General features: G+C 39.9%; 1 protein-coding gene across 1 annotated transcript in view; it reads right to left on the reverse strand.

Annotated features, from left to right (window-relative positions):
• The window catches only part of NCK2 (NCK adaptor protein 2), an 87,644-nt gene that overhangs the window by 46,414 nt on the left and 25,880 nt on the right, over positions 1 to 15,350 (reverse strand). The window contains exon 2 of the mRNA XM_075425892.1: positions 8,452 to 8,523. The gene's annotated coding sequence lies outside the window, so the exon portion shown is untranslated. The remainder of the gene's footprint in view (positions 1 to 8,451; positions 8,524 to 15,350) is intronic.

The raw sequence follows: 15,350 nt of genomic DNA on the forward strand, positions 1-15,350 counted from the left end.
AGTTTTCATTCCTCCTAGATTAATACAAATTTATAAATTTATATTGCTGCCGAGTTTCAATGAACATGACTGTCATCATTGTTTCATACCCAATTTTAATTGAGCCACACAAAAGACTTAGCACTTGACAGCTTCATGTAGTTTATTAGTATTTCTTGTAATCAAAATTCAAAAGTGACAAGCCACAACTCTGTTATAAGTAATATTACAACAGAAGTAGACAATTTCTTCATTACAAGCCAATAGTGTTATCACATTTGCATCAGGCCTCAAAGAAAAAAGCTTTGTAAAAATTCATACACAACTACTACGAGCTGTGGAGCAGTGTGTGAAAGGACCGGGAAGTTACAATCCCTTGGCTCATTAAAAGTAGGAACAAGTATACAAAAATTCACAAATTACCTCAAGGAGGGGAAGAGAATAGGGAGAAAGGGGAAGATACATGCACCCCCTCTGCCCCTGGACCACAGGGAGAACTTACAGAAGAGCAATCCCTTTTCCTTTCCTGCATCACGGAATCTCTGAATGCTTCAAGTGACTAATACCAAGCATTTTTATTTTATTTGTTCTTGTTCTTAAGCTCCTTGTGGAAAATTAAGCTCTGAGGAACAGGTCTTCGACTGCAGTGTTATTCGATGCCTTGTTCCTGGCTACTCTAGCACGTAATACATTCAGGTTCAAAAACTCAAACCTGAAATGAAGCTTTAGTTTCAACAAAGGTAAGCAGTACTGTGTCAATGCATCAAATGTTGCACTCAGTTTTTGTCACTCTTCTTTTTAAGGATTCTACAGAATTAGTCAGGGTACTGACTCAAGATGCAAAGATGCCCAGCCACCCACTTACAGGGCAGAATCCTTCGTCTGACCAGTGGCCTGCTTCGTGCTCTCATTTTCCTCCGCTTCTCCAGAACCACAGCCAGGGAGCAGGTCACAACCACCTACTGACCTCCCCGCCACCACCTTTCTTCCTGAAGAACACACAGCAGCAGCCACTCCTCACACAGCTGGACATAAACCCAGGACACACATGAGACACCTCCGTTTTGGCCACATGATGATGTGTTACCAGTTACACGGCTGCAGCTCACAGCTCTGGATCTCCCAAAGTTCCAGTGACTTACTGCAGTCAGAAAGCATGTTACAGCGGCCATGCATCCAAAGCACGCCTGAAGCACAAGTCAGGAGCTGAGGATGCAAGATCCTATCATCCCTCTGAACGTAAACTCAATTACTAAAGAGCACAACCACCAAAACCTTGCTTATGAGATAGTTTCAAAATCAGTTTTATAAACATACATATACACACCCACCCCCCAGGTCTGCAGTTCTAGTCAAAGCATTTAAGTAAACCCAAGGATGTCACACCCTTTTCTTTTGAAATAAATGCTTCAGCTTACCAAAAACCCTGATCCTCATCATCATAAACCAGCACTCTCTCTAGTAATAATGGAACAGACCTTTCCAGACCCTATACAAATCCAGAGCTGCTAGCAAATGCCATTCAGTAATCTTGAGGGAGAACTAAGAGAGGAAAACTAATACTCTGACTGTTTAATCTTGAAAAACAAATTCAGAGATCAAATACAAAGAGAGGTCTAACCCTCATTTAACAGCATTTTTTGGGCTGGTATGTGACTACTTGACAACTAATGGCATGAGACAACCCAGCTTATCAGGGAAAGTGCTGAACACTGATGGACAAAAACCACTGATTTTGGTGCAAGACAGAGAATTCAAAATCAGCCTCTTGGGAAAATCCAGATCCTCCAACTACCTGCTGCTTCAGGCAAAGGATCTCTCCGACATCACCTGCCATAATTTGCTAGCATCAGAGGCAGATACTTGACTTGCATATAGGAACAGGTCTGTTAAGACGTCAGTATTTCACACTAAAAGAAACAAAACAGTCAGGTAAATTTTATAGGATAGTGGGAGGAGATGGAACCAGTGGTCACAGAGAAAAGAGGTGCTAAAAAGAAATGCAAGGACTCACACTAGCAAGAAAAAAAACCAGTGTGAGTAGCAATAACAGTGGCAGGGGATTTGCTGGAAAGACTGCACTGGAAAGCTGCTGAATCAAAAAGCAGGAGCAGATTTGTTTAAGAGAAGGGTGGAGGGGTGGAGAGGGTAACAGAGCCTAGAAATAGAAAACAACCTGCACAGAGATCCTATTATGGGGAACAACTAAGAACAGCTGACACAGAAAACAGCCTCCAAAATAAGAAGGGATGAGAGCTGCAGGGGATACATGAAACAAAAAGGTGTGAAGAGAGAGCACAAAGCAAAGAGGGAGTTAAACCCAAGAGACTGCAAGGAGCCTGCGATGTCTTAAATGAGACTCTCCAACTTACAATCAGGGGAAGAAAAACAGACTGTAAAAGGTTTATGTCTCTATGCATGGTATTCTATGCTTCATGTTACTATGGGCTTAAAAAATAAACAGCAGGACAAGCTCATTTTCTTAGTACTCTCTGCTTAGTACAATTTGAGCTTTGCTACTACAGTGCAAACACTAATTGTAATCCAAGATTAACTAATCGAGTTATTAGAAACAGAATTCCGCAGCAAATATACCACCCTAACCTTTAAATATTTTCTGTTCTGTGAAATCCACCAATTTCAGCAGTTATCCAGAGCACCTCTGGGTCACACACATAAAACCATTTGCCAGATATGAAAGGAGATGAACTGTATGTACAGTCTCTTTCCACTCACTAAAAGGCAGTATTTCAGCAAGCTGAACCGTTTTGTAATATCATCATGCATTTGATATCATATATATAATTTGAATATGATGATATACAGAATATGTTAAGAGCACTACTGAAAACAGACGTTTACAGTTTTAGCTGTATTTCTACTACACACCAAGTCTAACACAAACATCGAATCATTTAAAGTTCCCTCAAAGCCTCCACACCAGAACTGCCTTCCAGCCACTATCAAACAGAGGAACAAGCCTTCAACCAATTTTTAAGTGACCTACGCTAACGCTGGCTGCAGGCCCGCTTCTGCGAAGCACCAGCTCAAGCAGTCAGCCCTAAAGAGCCACAAAACCAGCACAGCACCCCTCAGAAACCTGAGGGGAGGGGATCTCCGGGAAGCATTTGCAAGCAGGAGATGACAACAGATCCTTTACAGGGCAGTCAGAATTTGGAATAACTTGGTGACGTTGGCCTCAGCTGAAAATCTGCTTCCTCCTCCTTCCTCCTCCAGGAGGGCTTGGGACCACTGACCTGTCCCTGCGCTGGTCCAGCTCTCCTGCGCTGCACAGTGCTGGCACAAAGACTGCTCCCAACCTCCACATCCCGAAAGCCTCAGGCTGACTGTCCCCGAGCCAGGTGAGTGTGGTACATGGACTCATAAGCTATGGATGCTTTCAGCATCTCAGGACACCCTCCCTTGTGATGTAGCTTAACTGCAGAAGCTGTCTGAAAGGGTTTCTCAAGATCATATTCTAAGCCACATCGGTTATCCCTCAAAAGTGCAGGGCGTATTTAAATCTTGTAACTGAAACTGGTGTAACGCAGGGATAGGTTTCTTTAGAAACCACAGAAATAGGGGCTCAATGACCAGTTCTGCCCATGGCATTCCTCTGAACGCTGGTCAAGACACCAACGTTGGTCACTGAGTGTTTTGTACTCAGTTCATGGATATACTCAGGCACAAGCTTAATCTTAGCTTACTTCTACGTACCTGTTTTATATATAATAGCTTAACTCATAGCTATGTTCATGAGCAACACGCTAGCTTCTTTTCAGCGAGCAAAGCTTTTTTTGGCTCAGAAAAACTGACATTGGATAAGAAGACAGCCAAAGTCTATATTGCCCATCACACCACAAAACTACTTCCACACGGAAAAATGTGATCATCATTTTATTTTTACTGAACTGAATATTCATGTATTGATGAAAGCTGTACAGTGTTATCTGATAAGGAATACATAGGGATTGCAGTTAAAGTATACTGCACAGGCCATCTGTGGGCCGTAACAGGTACCACTGATATCCACCAACCTGAGTTGCGCCTGAAGCTATCAAAGCTGGAAAAAAATTAGACAAATGATTCTTAATCACAGGTCCAGAGGAGGGACACAAAAATGGTCAGAGGGCTGGAGCACCTCTCCTAGGAGGAAAGGCTACAAGAGCTGAGGCTGTTCAGCCTGAAGAAGAGAAGGCTCCAGGGAGTTCTTATACCGGCTCTCCAGTAACTGAAGCAGCCTACAGGAAAGCTGGAGAGGGACTTTTTACAAGGGCATGGAGTAACAGGACAAGGGGTAAGGACTTTAAACTAAAAGACTGAAGATTTAGATTAGATATAAGAAAGAAATTCTATACTATGAGGGTGGCAAGGCACTGGCACAGGTTGCCCAGAGAAGCTGTGGCTGCCCCCTCCCTGGCAGTGTTCAAGGCCAGGTTGGATGGAGCTCTGAGCAACCTGGTCTAGTGGAAGGTGTCCCTGCTCATGGCAGGGAGGTTGGACTAGATGATCTGCAGGGTCCCTCCCAACACAAACCATTCTATGATAACAATCTATTTTGATTATTATTAGTAAATAAAAGCATGCCTATATTTTCATGTAAAGAACTACAGCTGCTACAAAGAGAAACAGAAAAAAAAGTAGTAAAAAAACCTAAAAAATAAAGTACTAAAATCACATAATTCAGGGAAGATCATTTAATTTGTGGAGTATCCCTATGGTTATGGGGGGCGTAGGAGTGGGATGAAAGTGTTCTTCCCTACTGCCCACAATTACAGATTAGAAAATATTACACTACTGGCATAACATAACGGGCAGTATTCTATAAATTCAATTATTGCACTAAATGTCTGTAAATATATTTAAGTAATGCTAAAATTTCATTCAAAGGCTTCAAATCAACACTTTAGGTACCTGGGATAATTGATGAAATTACAGGAAACTTTTCAAGGGAAAGGACTCCATACATCCACTCAGTACATACCTTTCATTCGCTTGGCTACTGTCAGAATCAAGATTTCCTGTAACTAATTCATATGAAACACTAAGAATAGGTATTGTTTTCCTTGGGTTTAAACTCCTCAAAAATCAACAACTACAGACATGCTGGTCCACAGAAAAGTACGAAGAAACATTCTGATACAGCATCACAGACAGTTCCATCAAGTTGAAATGTCTGTGGTGCTCCTTCCTCTCTAAACAAGGAAAAGAATCAGTTTTTCAGAAGCTGTGAGCAGGTCTCCAGCCTCGCAACGTGAGGAGTGCATTTGCATCGCCGTTGTTCCAAGTACCCCTACAGCACAGGCTTTCCACCAAACACTGTGGTACTGTAGCCACTGACATCATATCACTTTTTGGCAAATCTGCCGAGTGCTAACACATGGATAGCTTCATTTGTATCTGTTTGCTTCTGATCTCATCAAGCAATCTCCCTCCTCTGTACAGAAATCTCCCCGAAGAATTGAGCAGTACATTCCATAAAGGTGTACGAAGTCTTAAAAAAATCATACTATTAAATAGCACTTCCCAAAAGACTTCTATATAAACATTATCACTAAAAAACAAAAAAAGAACTGCTCAAGGCACTTATTAATATTGCATTCACTTTTCAAAATATTCTATTGTGAAAATACACGATGTGATTGACTTTTTGACTGAAAGACTGTAAGTGAATAAAGAACAGGTTCCAAAGTACAGAATACCACTATACACAATATGATGTGTCAAAATAGTTTAAATGCTTTTAGGACAGTTTCAGATTTGCAACAATTGAATGACTGTAATAAATTGTGAAAACATTAGATTTCATCTATAAATTTAAACTAATTTCATGGCAGAAATGACAGAATTTTTTTTAAATGGGTGTCTTTCCATACAGTTGTCTTCCTAAAAAAAAAAAAAAAAAACCCACAAAAAACCCCACACACAAACAACATCCCTCCCCCCCCCAAAAAAACCCCAAATAAACAACTGAAAAAAGCCAGCTTGCCCAGTTAGATAAAAGGTGAGCTGGTAGATCTTGACAACCACATATTAATTACACTGTAGTTCTGACTCAACAAAATCCTATAAGGATTCTCCGAGGTTGGGTAAAGTTTAAGAACATTCACAAATGACACTCAAAATATTTACTCTGTTGCCAACTGCATTTCCTTTTCAAAGGGCAAAAGGTTTACTATATTCTGGTTCAACAAAGCAAGTGTAGGCTTTAGCAAGTAGCAAGTGTGTTTCAAGTGTAGGCTTTACTGAACCTACACCTACGCATTTATTTCCTTTCTGGAAAGGCATTAGAACGCTCCATGTTTTGCAGAATCACATCTTTACCTAGACGAATTCAGTCCATCCAAAACATGCACACAAAGGGTGGAAAAGACATAAAACATTAATGTAGAAGTCGAATTTGTTACTGAAATTAAATGTTATCTAATTGGACACAGTAAGTGTTCTGGGTATCCACACTTTAAAAAATGAGAGGGGAAGAGACACAACCCTACACCCCCTGCCACCCGAGACATCCAAATAGTTCTTCCTCTCCTCCTTTCAGTGAGGTATTACCTATTTATTGTCTTTTTGGGAAGTATATAAAACCTTTATCTGCTGTAAACACCTTCACTTTGGGCATGCTTGGATCCCCTCCCCCATTCTTGTTTTAAAATGTAGAAGAAAAAATCACTCAATAAGCCAAATATCACAGAAATAAGTTCAACAAATACAGATTACTAGCTCCATAAACCAGATTCCAAACACCTATTTCTTTGAGCAGAGCAGTGGATTTTTTAAAAAAATCGTTTTCACAGAACATTTAAATGAAAACTATTATAAAACAGGACACGAAAGACACTTTATTTGAATATCTACACTTTTAAATAAATACAAAATCTGAGCCATAGTCAGTAAAATACAAGCTTAATTTCGAGTAGAAATTTTAGCAGAAAAAACAGAATCATTTTACTATGATTAAGCCTACAGTTCGATGAATCATTGGCTTTAGGATTGTGTGTTTGTTTTGTTTTTACATTAACAGCCATTTCAAGAACATTTTAATTTTGCTACCTACATAATACAGAAAAATTATAAAACAAACTTACTGGAGTTTCTACTCCAGAAGATGATCACAAAAGATTCTTTGCTATTAGTCTTTAAACACACATACAAAACACTCAAGCCTTCTGATCTGTTGGAAAGGCCAGAGTTATAAATTTGTCCATTACATTTAAAGATATGTACCAGATAATTTGAAAATGTAGTGCAAAAGCCAACTGTAGCATCTCAGAGTGTCTATCCTAGTACTTCAGAACTCCCTTTTCAGTTTGAAGGAAACCGAATCATTTGCAAAAACATATGCAGATGTTAAACTTAAGACTGGATTGCATTTTTAAATCTGGTTCACCTGCACTTTATTACAACAAATTAAGTCTAATTTCAACATCTGATAACACTTCATTGAACAAACATTTAACATAAGTCACAGCAAAAATCAAGGCACACAAGGACTTCATACATTGCTTTCCATCTGAGGGCTCTGACGTCAATAATTATCCTCCATAACTTCCTTCTGAAGAAGGTAACATTATTTTTATTTTATAAACAGAGAATCTGAGTAAGAAATAATAAACCCACCTGGTAAAGTAACGAATGAAACTAAGATTTCCAGTTTTCTGCTCCATGCTGCAGCCACTACAATGCTGCAAGTTCATTCAATGTTTTGTCTTATTGTTTTTATTCTTTGGTACAGTTGTAATGAAGTTTTGTTTTCTTAAAAGTTTCTGTTAATAAATCCCTGCTAAGCCACAGAGATCAACTACAGTTACTAGAAACAGACAGCAGGGTACATGATTTAACAGAAAAAAAAAAAAAGATAGTCCAACTCTACCGCAAAATGAATCCCATGGAAAACATCGGCTTCATTAGGTTACCTCAGGTCTTCTGAGCCAGCCCACGATGACACTCTATATATACTGAACGCTTTTTTGTTCTACTCTCACAGAAAACCTGCAAACCTTCTTTCCTCTCAATACTTTACAAGCTATTACTTCGGTTCTAGAATTCAATCAAAGAATAATATTAAGCCTGCTCCACCACAGGCTATGGACGGCCACTACTCCTCCACACCTCCCACACCATCACATCCTGCCTACAGCGCCTTCGGGGCAAAACGTCCCCAGCCAAAGCAGTAGGTAACAAGAGGTGGGAGCCAAAAAGCAGTGGTAGCAATATCTAATGCTTAATTAATAATCTGAGCTTATTCTTTTTTCTTCTATTTTGTTGAAAGTAAGAGCTAAAACTTATTTGTCTCAGATCACTGAAGGAAAAAGACTTGCTATTTAATCATCCATCCAGCAGTTTGAAAAAAAAAAAAAAACAACAAACTACAAGTACTACATACACTACATGAAAGCAAGTCCTAGCAATACACCCAGCTGAGTCGTTATCTTTAGTTACAGAAGTAACTACTGAACTGGAATCACTCACCTTTGGCACACTGTTAAAAGGATCCAGGCAGTGAAAGGCAGGACTCTCCAACAAAGTTATGTAGACCACAATCTGAAACAACAAACAACACGTCTTAGTTTCAGCACTAAGCTTAGAACTTCAGCTAGGTAATTTAGTTTTGATTCTATCAAAATCTGAGAGATGCTGAAGAGCAGGCAGAATGGTTCTAACTTGATCCACCTATTTAGCATAAATAGAATCCAGCTTCGTATTTAACTTTTCTCGATGAATATAAGGTAAATTTAACAGCAGACCATCCAAACCATCTAGGAAAGAAAGCAATTACATAGCCAGCCATCATAATACAGAGAAAAATCAGTCAATAAACGGAATTAAAAATTCAGCCCAGTTTTAGAAAGATTACATTTGAAAAAGCTGTTATTTACTGTTCCCTTCACTTTTACATTAGTTTAACTTGCCTATACGTCCTCAGAAAAGGGAAACGCTGTCACACGCACAAAACCAAGGCAGATCAGCGAAAGCACAGCCAGCAATTTTTCACCCAGAAGGCACCTGCACACATCTGGATTTGCACCGCAGGCGGCCCGGGCCCCTCTGGCACAGGAGATACCGACCCAACACGAGGGAGCTCTGGCAGGGGTGGTGAAGCTGCTCACAGGGCTGGAGAACTCTGCTAATGGACGTGCCGGCTGGACATAAAGAAGGGTTTCACGACAAGGGTTGCTAAGCATGATGACATGCCGCACCAAGAAGTGAAGGACCTCCTCCCTGGGGGAGTGTCCAGTTCTCCTGGACATGGCAGCCTCAGCCGTGCCAGGAGCTGGATGGTGAAGGCCTCCAGAGTTCCCTTCTGGCCTCCATCGTTCTGTCAAGTATTGCTAGTCACAACAGCAGCCTTTCAGAAGATACTTCAAAATATTTAAAGATTTGTTTCTGCTTTTTAACGACGCTTCTAACTCCACAGGATGTCCAACAAATGCAGGCAGTGTAAAACCATTAAGATTTAACTCAAAGAGAAGGAAAAAATTCTGAATGTTTTCCTGTGCTGTAGCCCCCAGCTCATAAGGACAACACATTACAACTCCTACTCAACCTGAGGCCACTCATGCACAAATGCTTCTGATCAAAGTCTTCTGTGAACAGATTCCAACCAGCTGCCACTCTACAAAAGCACCCTACAAAGAAATTCTATTAAAGAAAGCAATGATCCCATACATCATTATGAAGCAGAAAAAAAAAAAAGTATTGACAAATGTATTAAAAATACCTTACACAGACTAAAGTGAGATTTAGACTTCTACCCATTAACAAGTGGAGTAACAAAACGACTAAAACCAGGGTTTCACAAACATTTAAGCATAAACATTGTTAGGGGATAAAGCAAGAGAGAGTCCCTGCCCCTCAGCAGCGCCCCCCCTGCTCCCTGGCAGCTGCAAGGGGACCCAGGGCATCGCCCGTCCTCCTGAAAAACACAAACTGCAGGCAACTACACTTTGCTATATCAAATTTCCTACACAGTTACAGACCATAATTGTGTTCTCATTGAAAATTGCTCTATATTCAAAATCACAAGACAGATCTCAAGTAAATGGTAAAGATACTTTAATAAATGAAGCAACACCAAAACCCTGAGGCAGGCAGATCTATTTTCCTACTGGCTGAATATTTTGTAGTACATATTTTTCTCCTGTCAATAAAGGAAGAACATTTTTAATATTAAAGGGGAAAAGTGAGAACACAAAGTAATTTCATTTTTCGTTGCAAGATCTTCTGAAGAGTACTATCTTTCCCCTTCCTACCTCACAAATTCTCCTGCCCATTACCATTCACCACTGAAGTACTGTACCAAGCTTCTGACTTTGTCTGGGTTTTTTTGCTTGTTTTGTTCCTTAAAGAAATACCCAACACCTCTCTCAGTTATTGCTCCCACCTTCACAAATGCGCATTCACATATAGAACTCGCATTTCAAAGTGACCTGAAAAACAGCACCATTAATCATCAATTCCTGAAAAAACTAACCTTGTATTTATTACTCAACTGCAGAGGAAGTACTGTTGGGGAAAATAAGAGTCCAAATTCCATCTAAACACATAAGAAAAGAATGAGTCATGTGTTTATCTCAGTATAACAATGCTAACTTCCTTCTGTACAGCAAGAATGGTTTTCCCTTCGCAGCGCAATTAACATACATTAAAAGTAGCTCAGAATGTTAATAGTGATAGTGCAAAGAGTCAAAGGAAGAAGATACACAAGAAAACCTCATTCCTACGAACACTTTGATTGAAATAAAACTCTCTTAATCTAGCAGATACACGAGTGCAAGATGCAGACTGGTCTCTGCCCTCTTTGGGCTCAGTTCCGTTGTGTTGTGACCCCCATTTCTATTCTCCTCCTAAAAATCTTCAGTTTGCTATGGAAGATCCAGAGGAAGTTTTCTGCTACGAGTCACATGAAGAGTCACATCCCCAGAAGAGTAACCAATTTCCATCACACACCCCCGCAGCGCAGAGCTTCGCCTGCAACGCTGTGACTTGCAGAGTGACTCAAACTCGGGATGGAAACCTGGACTGCAAATAATTTGCTTATATTTTAAATATGTTCCTTGAAACAATCTTTCAGTTACAGAAGTTCAAGATCTTTCTTCTCAAAGGCAGTAAATGGAAATAGTGGTTAGAGTTTGGGACCATCTGCCCCCAGGCAGAGAGTTTGCACCGTAGGTGGGGTTTTCTGGTTCTGCCGCTGTGTCCTACCAGCCAGGACTCAAGACACCTGGATTTGATTGCAAAGCTAGGATGGGGAATGAAAAGTTAAACTTTGAGAGCACAAAACAATCTCCACCAACCTTCAAAAGCCTTGGTGCACATGTGGCAAGCACTCACTGTCAACCCAAAAGACAAAACCAGCACAACGTTAGAAAACTTGGGAAATGAAGTCAATAGCTTTGAAAGGCAGCAAAGCAAATGGAGGCACAGAGCTGGGCAGTCATGTGCCACGGTATCATCAGTGCCTACCACTTCCACACCATCTAGTGTGATGTCCATTTGTCATATCTTAATCCCAATAACAATAGTACTCCAGTAATGTCAGCCCTGCTGCGTGCAAAATGCGGCGGTCGCTTACCACCCATGACTGCCTCCATAGCCGATGCTCGCCGCGAGGCCCAGAGCAGAGGAACGGGCGACAATAACAAGGAGCAGAAGTGGCAGAGTATAGGAACTGGATGAACACGTGACTAAAAACATGCAAGGCAGAAAGAAACTTGTCTACATTTGAACAGCAACCTCAGTCACCCTCGTTTGTTTTCTCGGTCTTCCGAACACAACAACTATACAAGTCCAACAGCAAAAATAGTAATTTGAGTAGTCAGAAGTAAAAGTTCAAACCTGATGCGTGCAAACAAGCACCAGAAGATAAACACCAGTAACATCTAATATAATAAGCATTTTATATTTAACTGTGTAATCTTTAAAGATTACAACCCCAGGAATAAATTCGTGCTCTTGTAAAGATTGTATTACAAGTAACAGCCGAAGTTATCAACCACTTTTCCTTTCACTCATAGCTCTAATGTGCCCCATTTTCTTTATCCCCATGGCTAAAATCCAGATTCAGCCTTACAGCCACTATTTCAATAACAATTCCCTCAGGCTCTCTTCCCAATACCCAACCACCTACTATTTAAATTCTGACATGACATAGCTAAAATAATCTCTTTGATACTTAATATGCTAATACACAAAAATGACCTGACCATAAACCTGTATTGCACAGAGTGGGAATTTTAACTCCAACGGTAAGGCATTCAAGTGACTCTGATAACTATGATAAAATTCAACAGCTGACGTATTACTGGTGACCTTCTGGAGAACAAATGAAAAGCATCACATTAATACAAATTCTCCTGTGGAGCAGATCAAGCTGGCAATCTGCCAGTTCATTACACCATCTAGCTCCACTCCAACATTAAATATTGCCTGCCTTTGTAATCGACTGAAATACGCTGGAGCAATTGCAGGTAACCACTTTGGGCTATTAAAGTATTCCATTAAGACTTCTCCATTAGGCAGATATTTCAAATGAAGTTACATCAAGATAGGCTATGTTCAAAATATTTTAACTATGGAGACAATTGGGCAAGCACAATCCAGTTCCACAGAGCAACAGACAGATCAGCATAAACACTCAAAAACTCGATGCCTGAATTTGCTTAAAGGGACAAGAAACCCACCAAGTTTATTCAAGACTCTAGTACATGCTTAGTATTTTAACCTCCTAGTCATACATATTCTCACAAAACTCACTTAATATTACCTTCTTCTAAAGCTAAAAAATGGCAATGTTAAAATACACAACTGTTCTTTAACTCTGCTAAGTCAAGGCGTTCATTGAATACTACATTTTTAAAATTAAGTATGCAACACAGGAGAAAACAGAAAGCAAGACCAGATTCACATTGTATTTAAGGTTTCAAAATGGTAGCAAATTGCAACATTGCATTACAATACGTATAACATTTTGAAAATAAACAAAAAAATTAAAATCCTTTCATGCTATGTACTTGATACAACTAAGCTTTTCTTCTCTAAGATTGCAGTTACTTAACAGCAAGGAAGCAAGTGAAATGGGGCACAAGTTCACTGCCTTGCACACAGAAAAGTCTGCCAGAAACTTAAAACACTGGAAAAGATTTAAGCTTGTATGCCAGCTACGGAAGTGATACTAGCCCCTGAAGCAATGACAAACTTCTGTGTTTAAATGGGATTTTTTAAGAAGTCCAGGTTTGGAACCATCACCAGAGGCTTTAAGGCTTGGCCTAAGAAATTTGGCTCTCTTCTGAACAGTGCACGGGCAGGGGTTTGTGTACCTTCTCCATGTTACCGTCTGGCACGCCAAAGCTGCAGCAGACCTCCTGGCCATGCTGTCTGCATCAAAGAGGAAGCAATCAGGTATTAAACAACTTTTATTTCTTAAATAAACACATACTTGGGGGGCCGGGGGGGGGCATAGGGAGAGGAACACAGCTAGAGAAAGTGTGCAGTGGCTCACACTTGAACTACATGCAGTCAAAGAGGCTACGCTGACCTATATTCTCATTTAACTGCTGCAGTCAAATGCACATCCTCTGCAGATTCTGGTGTATACAGGATATGTTTTCAGAAAATAAGAACACTTTTTACACCTACTTGCACAACCAGCAACTCCCAATCTACCCATAAAGCACATGTAGTTCCCTTTCCAAATACAACCAATGTTTAAAATACAGACTGTATTTCAAAACTCAACTTCCACTGCCATCTTCCTCTGTAGCTGCAACCCAAATACATGCACGACTAGCATCTCTTTAAATTGCAAAGAAGTGAGAAGCATTACATCTGTTAGTGACTGCACCTGCTAAGAATTCTACAGTATATTGTACAGAGTCATACGATTTTATTAAGAGGAATCACACGCTGCCTACATTCTCTCAGCTACGTTTCCCCCAAAAGTCTAAGCTGTTAAAAAAACCCCAATATTGACACCAAATTACTACCTAAATTCACTGTAGTACGCAAACTTTTTAATTCCTGGCTTAAGCAGGATTTTCTACCTTGATACTTACTGATATTGACCCAATTCACATTTTATAATGCTGAGCTACAAAATTCCAGGGCAGTCCCTGCACGAGAAAAAGAAAAAGCCCACAAAACAGAGTGGAAAAATGGTGAATGGGAGGCCAGGAAGCCTCCCCAAGCGAGGCTGCAAACTCTTTGAGAGCATATGTAATACTGCAGTTTCAAAAACAAATAAAAAACCCACGACCCACAAAAACCCACACACACCTGTCTTTCAGACTGATAGCTAAGCATCAGAATAAATGCAAGCCACATACAGTCACTCTCTGCAAGCTGAAGGAGGCTCACAACAAAGGTACTGTGCCACCAAAATAGCCCCAGGTTTTTTAAGCATTCCTATTCAAGAGCCACCTGTGAAAGGTGAAGTATTCAAACTCCATTTTACCTCAATTCCCCTATTTTTTCTTTCCTATTTACAATAAGGAATAGAAACTCACAACCTTTCTAATTCTCCTTTTCTTTAGGGATTTACAAGCTGGCTATGTAAGCGCATGCACAAATAACCCCAAAACCCCACGCAGGAGAAGCAACAAAGGTCTTGATTTATGCTTAGGACAGCTCTAAGTACCTCAAGAACCCTTACAAATACATGCTGAAAGACCTGAATTACCAATTATAATCACAGTTAGATAAGCAGAAATGGAAATATGCCTACCAAGGCTGTTCTTAAACCTTGTATCGTGGTATCTTCAAGGAAATGAAAGTATTAGACTTCAAGCTCGGGTAGTGCTCAACTGAGCAAGCTTCTCACGCCTTGGTTTGAACATGAGATAATTATTTTGATTTCCTTAATAGGATACCTTATTATTCAAATTTATAGATTTGATTTTTAGAAACATTGTAGCATTTATAGTTAGATAACTTTCTTCAGCACTTTAGAAATTAGTATTTTCTACATATAGTTTAATAATTCGTTCCAGTGGAACTTCAGCCTTTTTCCGATTGACACTTCAATTTTTTGTTTGTGAAAACTGCATGATGACAGTCTTTTCCATTAAGTATAATCAGCTCTGAATCTTTGAGGACCTGAATGGTTGACAACTCATCAGCCCAAGCAGCTCCTTCACAAATCTATTTTTCCTATTGCATCTTTGCTATTAAAACGTTTTGCATAGACATATATGACCCACTGAATCATATCAGTTCTTCCAAACCTCTCTAGCAGAATCCGTGCTTCTAATTCAATACTTGTGGATTTCGGGCTGTGAAAGATGACCACAAACAGAGTAATAATATACTCTTTACAGTAATCTAGTAATCTGCACATGAAAATTACTGAAAATGCACACCTCCACTGGAAAAAG

The sequence above is a fragment of the Opisthocomus hoazin genome, chromosome 1 (genome assembly GCF_030867145.1).
Source record: "Opisthocomus hoazin isolate bOpiHoa1 chromosome 1, bOpiHoa1.hap1, whole genome shotgun sequence".
Taxonomy (NCBI): Eukaryota; Metazoa; Chordata; class Aves; order Opisthocomiformes; family Opisthocomidae; genus Opisthocomus; species Opisthocomus hoazin.